Source organism: Oncorhynchus gorbuscha, linkage group LG13 (genome assembly GCF_021184085.1).
Source record: "Oncorhynchus gorbuscha isolate QuinsamMale2020 ecotype Even-year linkage group LG13, OgorEven_v1.0, whole genome shotgun sequence".
In the NCBI taxonomy this organism is placed as follows: Eukaryota; Metazoa; Chordata; class Actinopteri; order Salmoniformes; family Salmonidae; genus Oncorhynchus; species Oncorhynchus gorbuscha.
The window spans coordinates 65,909,550-65,923,032 of NC_060185.1; the positions used below are offsets into that span (position 1 = coordinate 65,909,550).

General features: G+C 38.6%; 1 protein-coding gene across 4 annotated transcripts in view; it reads right to left on the reverse strand.

Annotated features, from left to right (window-relative positions):
* LOC123993348 (fibroblast growth factor 13) overlaps positions 1-13,483 on the reverse strand; it is a 197,691-nt gene that overhangs the window by 129,790 nt on the left and 54,418 nt on the right. The gene's annotated exons all lie outside the window — the stretch shown is intronic.

Consider the following 13,483-nt stretch of genomic DNA (forward strand, 5'->3'; position numbering starts at 1 on the left):
ATGCTTGGTATACTCAGGGCATGCCTCATCTCATAGATCTACGGACAGTTCCTTGGACTTCATGGTATTGTTTCTGTCCTGACATCCACTGTCAACTGTGGGACCTTATACAGGCAGGTGTGTTTCTTTCGAAATCATTTCCAAACAATTGAATTGGCCACAGGTGGACTCCATTCAAGTTGTAGTGACATCTCAAGGATGATCAAAGGAAATTGGACGCATCTGAGCTCGATTTGGAGTGTCATAGTTAAAGGGTGTGAATACTTACAGTACCGGTCAAACGTTTGGACACATCTACTCACTCAAGGGTTTTTCATTATTTTTACTATTTTCTACATTGTAGAATAATAGTGAAGACATCAAAACTATGAAATAACACACATGGAATCATGTAGTAACCAAAGACGTGTTCAACAAACCAAAATACATTTTATATTTCTGATTCTTCAAAGTAGCCACCCTTTGCCTTGATGACAGCTTTGCACACTTAGCATTGTCTCAACCAGCTTCACCTGGAATGCTTTTCCAACCGTCTTGAAGGAGTTCCCACATATGCTGAGCACTTGTTGGCTGATTTTCCTTCACTATGCGGTCCAACTTATCCCCAACCATCTCAATTGGGTTGAGGTCGGGTGATTGTGGAGGCCAGCTCATCTGATGTAGCACTCCATCACTCTCCTTCTTGGTCAATTAGCCCTTACACAGCCTGGAGGTGTGTTGGGTCATTGTCCTGTTGAAAAACCAATGATAGTCCCACTAAGCGCAAATCAGATGGGATGGCGTATCGCTGCAGAATGCTGTCTTAGCCATGCTGCTTAAGTGTGCCTTGAATTCTAAATAATAATAATACTAACAGTGTCACCAGCAAAGCACCCTCACACCATCACACCTCGTCCTCCAAGCTTCACGGTGGGAACCACACACGCAGAGATCATCTGTTCACCTACTCTGTGTCTCACAAAGACACGGCAGTTAGAACCAAAAATCTCAAATTTCGACTCATCAGACAAAAGCACAGATTTCCACTGGTCTAATGTCCATTGCTCGTGTTTCTTGGCCCAAGCAAGTCTCTTCTTCTTATTGGTGTCCTTCAGTAGTGGTTTCTTTGCAGCAATTTGACCATGAAGGCCTGATTCACACAGTCTCATCTGAACAGTTGATGTTGAGATGTGTCTGTTACTTGAAATCTGTGAAGCATTTATTTGGGCTGCAATTTCTGAGGCTAGTAACTCTAATGAACTTATCCTCTGCAGCAGAGATAACTCTGGGTATTCCTTTCCCGTGGTGGTCCTCATGAGAGCCAGTTCCGTCAAACTCTTGATGGTTTTTGCGACTGCACTTGAGGAAATTTTCAAAGTTCTTGAAATGTTTCATATTGACTGACCTTCATGTCTTGAAGTAATGATGCACTGTCGTATGTATCTCTTTGCTTATTTGAGCTGTTCTTGCCATAATATGGACTTGGTCTTTTACCAAATAGGGCTATCTTCTGTACACACCCCTACCTTGTCACAACACAACTGATTGGCTCAACCGCATTAAGAAGGAAGAAATTCCACAAATGATCATTTAACAAGGCACACCTGCATTCCAGGTGACTACCTCATGAGGCTGGTTGAGAGAATGCCAAGAGTGTCTGTTTAAAAATGTTGGGGTTACTACATGATTCCATGTGTTATTTCATAGTTTTGATGTCTTCACTAATTATTCTACAAAGTAGAAAATATCAAAAGTAAAGAAAACCCCTAGAATGAATAGATGTGTCCAAAACGTTTGACTGGTACTATATAAGATATTAGCATGTATATAATATATAAGATATTTCTGCGTTTCATTTTCAATAAATTTGCTAAAATTTCTAAAAACATATATATATTTTTTTTTTTGCCTTTATGGGTTATTGTGTGTAGATGTGTGAGGAAATACATCTATTTTATCCATTTTTACACAGCAAAATGTAGAATAAGTCAAGGGGTGTGAATACTTTCTGAAGGCACTGTATGTCCACACACTCAGAGACACCTTGTGTTAAGCTGACACTAGGACTTCACATATGCACACACTGCGTGGCCCATACAATACATGCCTGTACTCTGCTGAAAAACAACATGGACTGTATATCCTCCTAGGTTACACAACAGTGTCTCTTCTGTCTGTCTCTTGAGTAGGATCTTAACACATCTGCGAGTAGAGCCTCAGATTACAGAGAGCGAAAGCGGTGTCATTAAGGCTAACAGTCTGGCTCAGCTAACAGCTAGTGCTAATAGCTACCACTAATAACCTCAGGTAACAGCTAGTGCTAATAGCTACCACTAATAACCTCAGCTAACAGCTAGCACTAACAGCTACTGCTAATAACCTCTGCTAACAGCTAGAGCTAACAGCTAGCAGGCAGATGGAGTATTAATGAAACCAATCAACTGAGGTACAGAACACTTAACATGTTCCAAATGCACAGCAAACAAAAAAAAACAATCAATCATTGGTGATTGCCTGGTGTATAAATCAAATCTTGGATCTGCATACAGTACTGCATAGGTCTATTACTGCTTCATAAATGTATGTGTCACAGCAAAGGTAGAGGAGAGGCCAGAGCCGCCTCTTCCAATACACAGACTATGTGCTGCACGGAAGGAGCTCAGTCGGGGCCTCAAATTGCTGCACAAGATGCAATTAAAAAATTTGGTGGTGCATCAGCAGTTTTTCACTTGTTACGTCAGTCACCCCAGTAGTATATGTCAGCTAACATTTCTAGGTAAGGTATTGCTAGGTAAGGTAGTCTAGCCAGCTATCTAACCCTTGTAGTAAACTTAATCATCCGACTGGACATTCATGGAATGTGCTCACGGGCCCTGACCTCCATCCCGGTTGAGGTGCACCATATCATTTCCAAGAGTGTCCAAATGAAGAAAAACGAAACAAACAAACAATACTTAGTAAGAACAATTATATGGAAACTACTGTAATAATAATAACAATGAAATAATAATTATATAGTCAATTAAATGTACATTAAGAGCATTAAAAAGTTGTTCAACTACTAATAGGCCTACAACTATTAAGAACTACTGCTATAACTACTAATACAACTAATAAAACTACTGCTATAACTACTAATACAACTAATAAAACTACTGCTATAACTACTAATACAACTATTAAGAACTACTGCTACAACTACTAATACAACTAATAAAACTACTGCTATAACTACTAATACAACTATTAAGAACTACTGCTATAACTACTAATACAACTATTAAGAACTACTGCTATAACTACTAATACAACTAATAAAACTACTGCTATAACTACTAATACAACTAATAAAACTACTGCTATAACTACTAATACAACTATTAAGAACTACTGCTACAACAACTAATAAAACTAATAACTACTAATACAACTATTAAGAACTACTGCTAAACTACTAATACAACTATTAAGAACTACTGCTATAACTACTAATACAACTAATAAAACTACTGCTATAACTACTAATACAACTAATAAAACTACTGCTATAACTACTAATACAACTATTAGGAACTACTGCTATAACTACTAATACAACTAATAAAACTACTGCTATAACTACTAATACAACTAATAAAATTACTGCTATAACTACTAATACAACTAATAAAACTACTGCTATAACTACTAATACAACTAATAAAACTACTGCTACAACTATTGCTACAACTACAACTAATAAAACTACTGCTATAATTACTAATAAAACTAATAAACTACTGCTATAACTACTAATACAATTAAGAACTACTGTTATACCTACAAATAGAACTAATAAAACTACTGCCATAACTACTAATAAAACTAATAAAACTACTGATATAACTACTAATACAACTAATAAAACTACTGCCATAACTACTAATAAAACTAATAAAACTACTGATATAACTACTAATACAACTAATAAAACTACTGATATAACTACTAATACAACTAATAAAACTACTGCTATAACTACTAATACAACTAATAAAACTACTGCTATAACTACTAATACAACTAATAAAACTACTGCTATAACTACTAATACAACTAATAAAACTAATAACTACTAATAAAACTAATAAAACTACTGCTATAACTACTAATACAACTAATAAAACTACTGCTATAACTACTAATACAACTAATAAAACTACTGCTATAACTACTAATACAACTAATAAAACTACTGCTATAACTACTAATACAACTAATAAAACTACTGCTATAACTACTAATACAACTAATAAAACTACTGCTATAACTACTAATACAACTAATAAACTACTGCTATAACTACTAATACAACTAATAAAACTACTGCTATAACTACTAATACAACTAATAAAACTACTGCTATAACTACTAATACAACTAATAAAACTACTGCTATAACTACTAATACAACTAATAAAACTACTGCTATAACTACTAATACAACTAATAAAACTACTGCTATAACTACTAATACAACTAATAAAACTACTGCTATAACTACTAATACAACTAATAAAACTACTGCTATAACTAACTACTAATACAACTAATAAAACTACTGCTATAACTACTAATACAACTAATAAAACTACTGTTATAACTACTAATACAACTAATAAAACTACTGCTATAACTACTAATACAACTAATAAAACTACTGCTATAACTACTAATACAACTAATAAAACTACTGCTATAACTACTAATACAACTAATAAAACTACTGCTAAACTAAATAAAAATAAAACTACTGCTATAACTACTAATACAACTAATAAAACTACTGCTATAACTACTAATACAACTAATAAAACTACTGCTATAACTACTAATACAACTAATAAAACTACTGCTATAACTACTAATACAACTAATAAAACTACAACTAATAAAACTACTGCTATAACTACTAATACAACTAATAAAACTACTGCTATAACTACTAATACAACTAATAAAACTACTGTTATAACTACTAATACAACTAATAAAACTACTGTTATAACTACTAATACAACTAATAAAACTACTGTTATAACTACTAATACAACTAATAAAACTACTGTTATAACTACTAATACAACTAAAAACTACTGTTATAACTACTAATACAAACTAATAAAACTACTGCTTATAACTACTAATACAACTAATAAAACTAATGATACAACTATTGCTACAACTAATAAAACTACTGCTATAACTACTAATAAAACTACTGCTATAACTACTAATACAAATAATAAAACTACTGCTATAACTACTAATACAACTAATAAAACTACTGCTATAACTACTAATAAAACTACTGCTACAACTATTGCTACAACTAATAAAACTACTGCTATAACTACTAATACAACTAATAAAACTACAACTAATAAAACTACTGCTACAACTATTGCTACAACTAATAGAAACTACTGCTACAACTAACTACTAATAAAACTAATACTGCTATAACTAAATACAACTAATAAAACTACTGCTACAACTAAACACAAGTAATAAAACTACTACTGCTACAACTACAACTAATAAAACTACTGCTACAACTATTGCTACAACTAATAGAAACTACTGCTACAACTACAACTAATAAAACTACTGCTACAACTACTGCTACAACTAATAAAACTACTGCTATAACTACTAATACAACTAATAAAACTACTGCTATAACTACTAATACAACTAATAAAACTACTGCTATAACTAATAAAAACTACTGCTACAACTACAATTACAACTACTAAAACGAAGTACCCATAATATATACATACATATTTACATGGTGATGTTTCTATTAGCTAAAAACAACAGTTTGTTCTTAACATTTGAAAAAGGGCTTTCTAAAATTTCACTGTGCGATTTTAAAACCCTGATTTCTATAGGTAAATGATTCCAGTCAGTTGGGCCTTTGTATCTGAAAGATCTTACTCTGACATCATGATGTACCCTTGGAATTTGTAATTGCTACTGTTGTCGAAAGGAGTAGTGTGAGTCTTGTAAAGTTAGGTGTTCCTTAATATATACAGGGAAAAGTAAGTTGATACATTTAAAAAGAAATTGGTACCAATGCAGTTGCCTTCTGTTTGGGAGTGACAGCCAATGTAGTGATTCTAACAGTGTGCAATAATGTGTCTAATAATGGCATCCAAGAATGAATCCACAAAGATTGTTATAAATGACATCTCATTTGTAAAGTAGGGTATTGGTTGTGTTTTGATAGATGATGTAACCATAGTCTGAGATAGTAACTCAACTGCAGCTTCCTAAGGTCTTTCTAATGGATGCAGTAAAACAATTATTAGACCTGTATAGTACCCCAAACTTATAGTTAATTGTTTTTCTAATATAATCACTATGTTTTCCAAAAGTTCATTCAGAATCTATCCTTAAACCAAGATATTTCAAACAATCCACACTTTCAGGCATTTTTCCATCACTTGCATGAATTTTGAAATTGCCAGCTATGGAGTTTATTCTTTGCCGTGTACCAAACAGAATGACATAGGACTTTGTTTGATTTAAAACCAAATAATTTGCTATAATTCTTTTTGTAAAGTGTTAAAATCATCTTGGAGATTTACTTGCATCTGCAAAATATTTTAGCCTAATGTATAGATAATATAAGGGAATATGTTTATTCTGACGAATTCGAGCCAATAAATGTATGAATATAGAGAAAAGAAGGGGAGCTAATACTGAGCCTTGAGGTACACCTCTATTGAGTCCAAGAATTTGGGATGTGTGTCTTTCTATGAAAACACCTTGTTTTCTATTGCTAAGATATGGATGAAACCAGTTTAGTGAGCTGTTAGTGAAACCAATGTTTTCAAGTTTTCCTAGTAAAAATGATCAACAAAATCAAATGGCACCAGTTAGTTTGCCTTGGCCAGATGAAGAACTGATATCATTAGTGCCTTCAAAAGGCTTGAGGCTGCACTGGGAGAGGCACTAATGAAACAACACTACTCCAGAAAAAATGTAGAGTAACATTTATGACACAATACAAAGTATACAAAACAAAAGGGCTGTTACTGTCTCACTTATTTTCTGCAGAGACTAATAACCACAAATTCTTTTGCTAAAAAAATGATGTAGTGTAAGAGGGCCGTGGGCCCCCTCTCTTCAATGTGTGGTTTCCAGCCGCGGCTGCCCTTCACCCCAACCCATCCTTTACTGGCCTGTCACCGGGCTCAGTGGACTTACTGATCTCTGGGCCCACCGAATGGCTAAGTACACAGGCCATTTCAACACCATACATCTCTATAACTTAATGTGGCGCTGTCAGACCCTGCCCGCTGCTTGGCACTGCCTCAGCCCCCTGTCAAACCACAGGGGCTTTTATCACCCGCCAGGGATTGATAGGCCTCCTGCCTCTCACTCGCCCCCTATCCTTCACCAGCACTGATCTGACAGGACATAATAGGTGAAAGCAATGCGTTACAAGTTTATCCAGTGTCTTTATTAATTAGTGGTATTGAAGGGAAGGAAACGAAGAGAGGGAGTTAATGAGGAAGATTGGAATTCAGCCAGGGTCATTATCATTAGTGATGGTCACTTTCATTGCATGCTTCAGGAAACATGGGAGGTACAGTATATCCAATGATCTCCTTTGATTACGGTTACTCCCATATACTGCCATATCAGTAATTGGGCAATTCTCTCTTAAATCACTGGCCATTTCCTCCTGCTCCTCCCTGTCTGCACTAACCCACTCATCAGAGGGGTTTTGGCAGGAACTCTACGCAGGCTAATGTCCAGTCCACCTCATCCCTGAGCCAACCAGACCACATCCCCAGATGGGACATCAAAGCAAGACACTCTTGAATCTTTAATAAAGTTAGTTTACTGCCCTGATATCTTATTAAGAACAGAGTGAAGAAAGCCCGCAATGGACCTCTGAAGACACATCAAACATGCAAAAGAACAATATACAATACAGCATTTAACACCATAGTCCCCTCCAAGCTCATCACCAAGTTAGGGACCCTGGGAATGAACCCCCCTTGCTGCATCTGGATCCTGGACTACGGAGACGTGGTTAAGAAAGAGTGATGTTAACCTTTCTGGTTATAACCTTCTTCGGCAAGACAGATCTTCCAAAGGTGGGGAAGTGGCAATATTTACCAAGAATCACCTTCAGTGCTTGGTTGTCTCCACCAAGTCTGTCCCCAAACAACTTGATTGGCTGGTTTTAAGTATTACACTTTCAAATAGCTTTGTTGACTGTTGCTGGGTGCTATTGTCCTCCATCAGCCTGTACCCTACCTGCCCTAAACTCTCTCCTGGCCCCTTACACTAAGTCTGAATTTGCCCTGCTAGGTTACCTTACCTGGGACATGCTTAAACCACCTGATCAAGCCCTAAAGCAAGGTATGACTCCAAACACCCAGAATTGGCTACTCTCCTCTATGTTATACGCACAAATAATCCTGATAGGTATCAGTCTGGTGTTTACTGTATTGACCTTAGTGGTCACTGTTTTACAGCCTGTGTTCGTAATGGCTGCTCAGTGAAACGATCTGTCCTGATTTGTCATAGACGCTTGCTAAAAAACTTTCATGAGCAAGTCTTCCTCCATGACCTGGCCTCTGTAAATTGGTATAAAATAAGCTTGATCCCCCCTTCTTTTTTGATATGTTCAGTGATATTGTTAACAAGCACGCTCCAGTAAAGAAAATGAGAATTAAAAACAGGTTCAGCCCCTGGTTCGACCGTGATCTTGCAGAGATACTCCACCTTGCATTTGTCGAAAGGCTCGGCTCTGACTGGCTCTCGTTCAGTCAAATGAGAAATAAGTGCACTCAGGCTATCTGGAAGGCCAAAGTTTGTTACTTTATGGAGCAGTTCTCTCTCTGTGGGTTTAATCCCAAGAAGGTCTGGAAAACGGTTAAAGACCTGGAGAATAAAACGCTCCTCCTCACAGCTGCCCATGTCCCTTAAAGTTGATGATGTGGTTGTTACTTACAAGAAGCACATAGCTGAGCTCTTTAATCACCACTTCATTAAGTCAGGATTCCTATTTGACTCATCCATGCCTCCTTGCCCGTCCAACATTTCCTCATCTCCCACTCCTTCTAATGCGACTAGCCCTGATGCTCCTCCCCCTTTTTTCCCCCTGCCCCGCTACAAAGTTTCCCCCTTCAGGCGGTCAACGAGTCAGAGGTGCTAAAGAAGCTCCTGAAACCATGTTGTGTTGTCATGTGTTGCTGCCATGCTGTGTTGTTGTCTTAGGTCTCTCTTTATGTCGTATTGTGTTGTCTCTCTTGTCGTGATGTGTGTTTTGCACTATATTTTTATTTAATTTATATTTAATCCCAGCCCCCGTCCCCGCAGGAGGCCTTTTTGCCTTTTGGTAGGCCGTCATTGTAAATAAAAATGTGTTCTTAACTGGCTTGCCTAGTTAAATAAAGTTTAAATTAAAATAAAATGCAAAAAACACTCATAATTTGATGCTGCTACTCTGTTCTTTATTTGACTCTTATTATTATCTATCCTGATGCCTAGTCACTTTACCCTGCCTTCATGTACATATCTACCTCAAATACCTTATTATTATCTATCCTGATGCCTAGTCACTTTACCCTGCCTTCATGTACATATCTACCTCAAATACCTTATTATTATCTATTCTGATGCCTAGTCACTTTACCCTGCCTTCATGTACATATCTACCTCAAATACCTTATTATTATCTATCCTGATGCCTAGTCACTTTACCCTGCCTTCATGTACATATCTATCTCAAATACCTTATTATTATCTATCCTGATGCCTAGTCACTTTACCCTGCCTTCATGTACATATCTATCTCAAATACCTTATTATTATCTATCCTGATGCCTAGTCACTTTACCCTGCCTTCATGTACATATCTACCTCAAATACCTTATTATTATCTATCCTGATGCCTAGTCACTTTACCCTGCCTTCATGTACATATCTACCTCAAATACCTTATTATTATCTATCCTGATGCCTAGTCACTTTACCCTGCCTTCATGTACATATCTACCTCAAATACCTTATTATTATCTATCCTGATGCCTAGTCACTTTACCCTGCCTTCATGTACATACAGTATCAAATACCTCGTTGATCTGGTCCTCCCTGTATATAGCTCCATTCTTGTGTATTTAATTGTATTCCTCTAGTTACTATTTCCATCGTATCATTAAACTCTACGTCGTTGGGAAGCGCTCGTAAGCGAGCATTTCACGGTAAATTCTACACCTGTTGTATTCGGCTCATGTGACAAATAACATTTGATTTGATATGAGGTAGGAGAGAGTCGACAAGAGGAGGAGGAGGAGGAGGAGTGAAGAGATCCGTAAGAGGAGTCAGATAGACAGTGAGATTTAGCAGATGGCGAGTGACCCAGCGCTTGGCCCACGGCACCTCAGAGGTTTCCATATCTGTCGTTGAATAACACTGGAGCCATCCAACACTGATACTGGGCCCTACAATCTGCGCACAATATTAACAGATTCATTTTTTTATAGATGATTAAAGACCAGGGAGGGGAAATGAATGACCGTGAGTAAAAGTTAAATAATGTAGGCACGAGGTGGAAGTGAATACTAACAGACGAGAGACAACTTTCAACTCTGAAAGCAAGAGAGAGCAAGGGGGAGAGAGCAAGGGAGAGAGAGCAGGACTCAAATAATGCCCTTTCCCACAAAAGCTTGCATTGAGCCCGACAAACAAGTGACGAAGACATGCGTTCACTTGAATGGTAATGCATTTGGGGTGAGGTTTCGCCGAACCAATCAAAATGCACATAATGGTGTCGCTTATTGTGTCAACATGGGGCACATCATGTCCAACACCATTCAAATGGGGGAAAGCACCCTGGAAAATGTCCCAAAGAAAACCAGGTCTGTTTCATTTCTCCCTCTCTCTCCCTCCTTGTCTCTGAACTAATATGGGCGTTACACAACAATGGTCATCCTGAGAGAAAGGAGCTGTCCCTCTGAATCAAAGGACAGGGGCACTCTTTTTCTTCTCTTGCTACACTTCTCTACATAACAGCTACGTAGATACATAACCCGAGTCCTAACTCCATAGCATGGGCATACATTAGCCATGACAGGAATAATCTCTCCTAGTTACCGAGAGGGGTGACCTAAGGTCAGAGGGCAGTGAGAGAGGTCACATGTAACTGTACAAGTATTATCCACTGTCGGTGTGGCACTCACACGAACCAGTCTAATACATTCTCAATGCTCCCTAAACTGGCAGCAGCCTCCTAGGCAGCTGCTCCCCAGTCTCACCTTTTAGTCAGACTCTCCGGCCCCCCGGCTGTTCAACTGTCTCTCCCATGTGTTCACCAACTAGAGTGTTAGAAACATACTCACATAAAACACACACACACAAACCTATCCAACCCCACCCCCACCTCCCACCTCCCACCCAAACCTCTGATGAGTACATGGGAATGATACGTCGGTGGAAGTGGGCCAGAGCACATCATTAGGACTGATCAGTAAGTCAGGGACGTTTTCCTCTGATTACCCAGCAGGCAAGTCTGTGGGGGATACCGTACTAAGTACTAATCCAGACGCAGTAGAGAGGAGTGGACAAGTGTTGTATGCGTGGCACGCCAGCCATCGGGGCACTGCTCTGCTCACTCCCATCTAGCAGTAGAATGCATTTCTTCTTTTGGCTCTCCAGCCCCAGGGCCCTGTGGACAATGTGGATCCAGGGCTGGCAGCAACGGACCGATGGTGGGTGATTGTGTTTAAGGGGAGGTGGGATGGGATGGATGCTGGGGTTGGCTCTCAAAGTGGGCCCTCAATACTGGACTGCAACAGTCCAGGTCCTAATCAATGCCATAGTGCTCTGCAATATTGTGGAGGGCAGGCATGTCACCAACAGATAGTAGTGAGGTCACCCAGTCCCAGACCTTGATGGGCACCCAGTATCGACCTCGATGTCTCTGTGAAGGCTGTGTGTTTTTAGATTTCTCTCAAAGTTCCCCTTATGCATGTGTCCTCTTCCCACGCTGGAAAGAAATGAGAGCCTCAATGGTATGTGTGTTTCCTGGCCTCAAAGGATAAGTAAAGTGCCCCTTGTAGCCTGACATAGGCTTTAAGTGGGACACTCTCCTTCAGAGAGCAAGCATCGTGCTCCAGGTAGAAGTTGCCCTTAGGCACAGATCTAGGACCAGCTTACTCTCCCACAATCCTAACCCTCAACATTAGCAGGAAAGCACAAAACTGTCCTCAGATCATCCTACCAGGAGACGCTCATGAGAGTGAGAGGAAGTGACAACATTACCTCACCACTCTGTCCTCCGCAGTGTAACATCCACCCACACACACACTAGTGGCGCGCGGTCAGGTGTTTGTTCACCTGCCACCGCCCACAATTGCTAATAACCCATCCGCATCCGCCCAACTACATGTGATAAAGTGAAAATCTGAGGCCCACACCCATCCCTAACCCGTGATTACAGAAAATGTGCTATAGGCTACAGTCAAAGGCTGCAGAACAATTTTTTGGAAAGAGGGTAAAGGATTGTTTCTTGTTGCCTGATATAGATATGTTAATGCTTATAATTGCCACCATTTTGGTAGACTAATTGTTAGTCAACTTGTCTATAATTATATACATGTAACTTCTCTTTTGTCATGACATGTTGCCCTAGAAGACTAAATTGTGAAAACGGCCAGTTGTTTCGGATAAGATTTCAGTTTAGCTTCGATGCATATTTGATGCAGTTGAAATACTAACATCTGATACTCTACAGATGGTATCTAACTGAGCATAGCATTCTCTCAAGATGCAGAAATCAATAAATCATATTTCTCCACTCCTGTTCCTAAGTCCAAATTTGGCCTATATTTGGTGTATCACTTTACTGCAAAAAAAAAGCTTAATTCTCCAGGAGTTATAATTAAGGCTGTAGCCCTAGTCGCACGGTACTAGTATTACTAGAGAACGTTGGTTCTGCATTTATTTCAGAGGACGATTCTGACGGGATTCGTTTTTCCAAACTGCCACCTGTAATTCTTTATTTTCTGTAACTGGAGGTTTTTCCTTTCTAGGCTTGAAGATATTTCAACAAGTACTTTGATAAAACTCCAGCTTGGTTCCCAAGTCTCTAAACCGTACCAAACCATCTTTTTATTTAACTAGGCAAGTCAGTTAAGAACAAATTCTTATTTTCAAGGATTGTGTCGGGGCATAGATCTGGGGAAGGGTAAAAAAATATATATGTGCATCATCGAAGGTCCTCAAGAACACAATGGCCTCAATCATTCTTAAATGGAAGAGACGGGAGATGGAGATAGGAGAACCTTCCAGAAGGACAACCATCTCTGCAGCACTCCACCAATCAGGCTTTTATGGTAGAGTGGCTAAACGGAAGCCACTCCTCAGTAAAAGGCACGACAGCCCCCTAGGAGTTTGCCAAAAAGCACCTGAAGGACTCTCAGACCATGAGAAACAA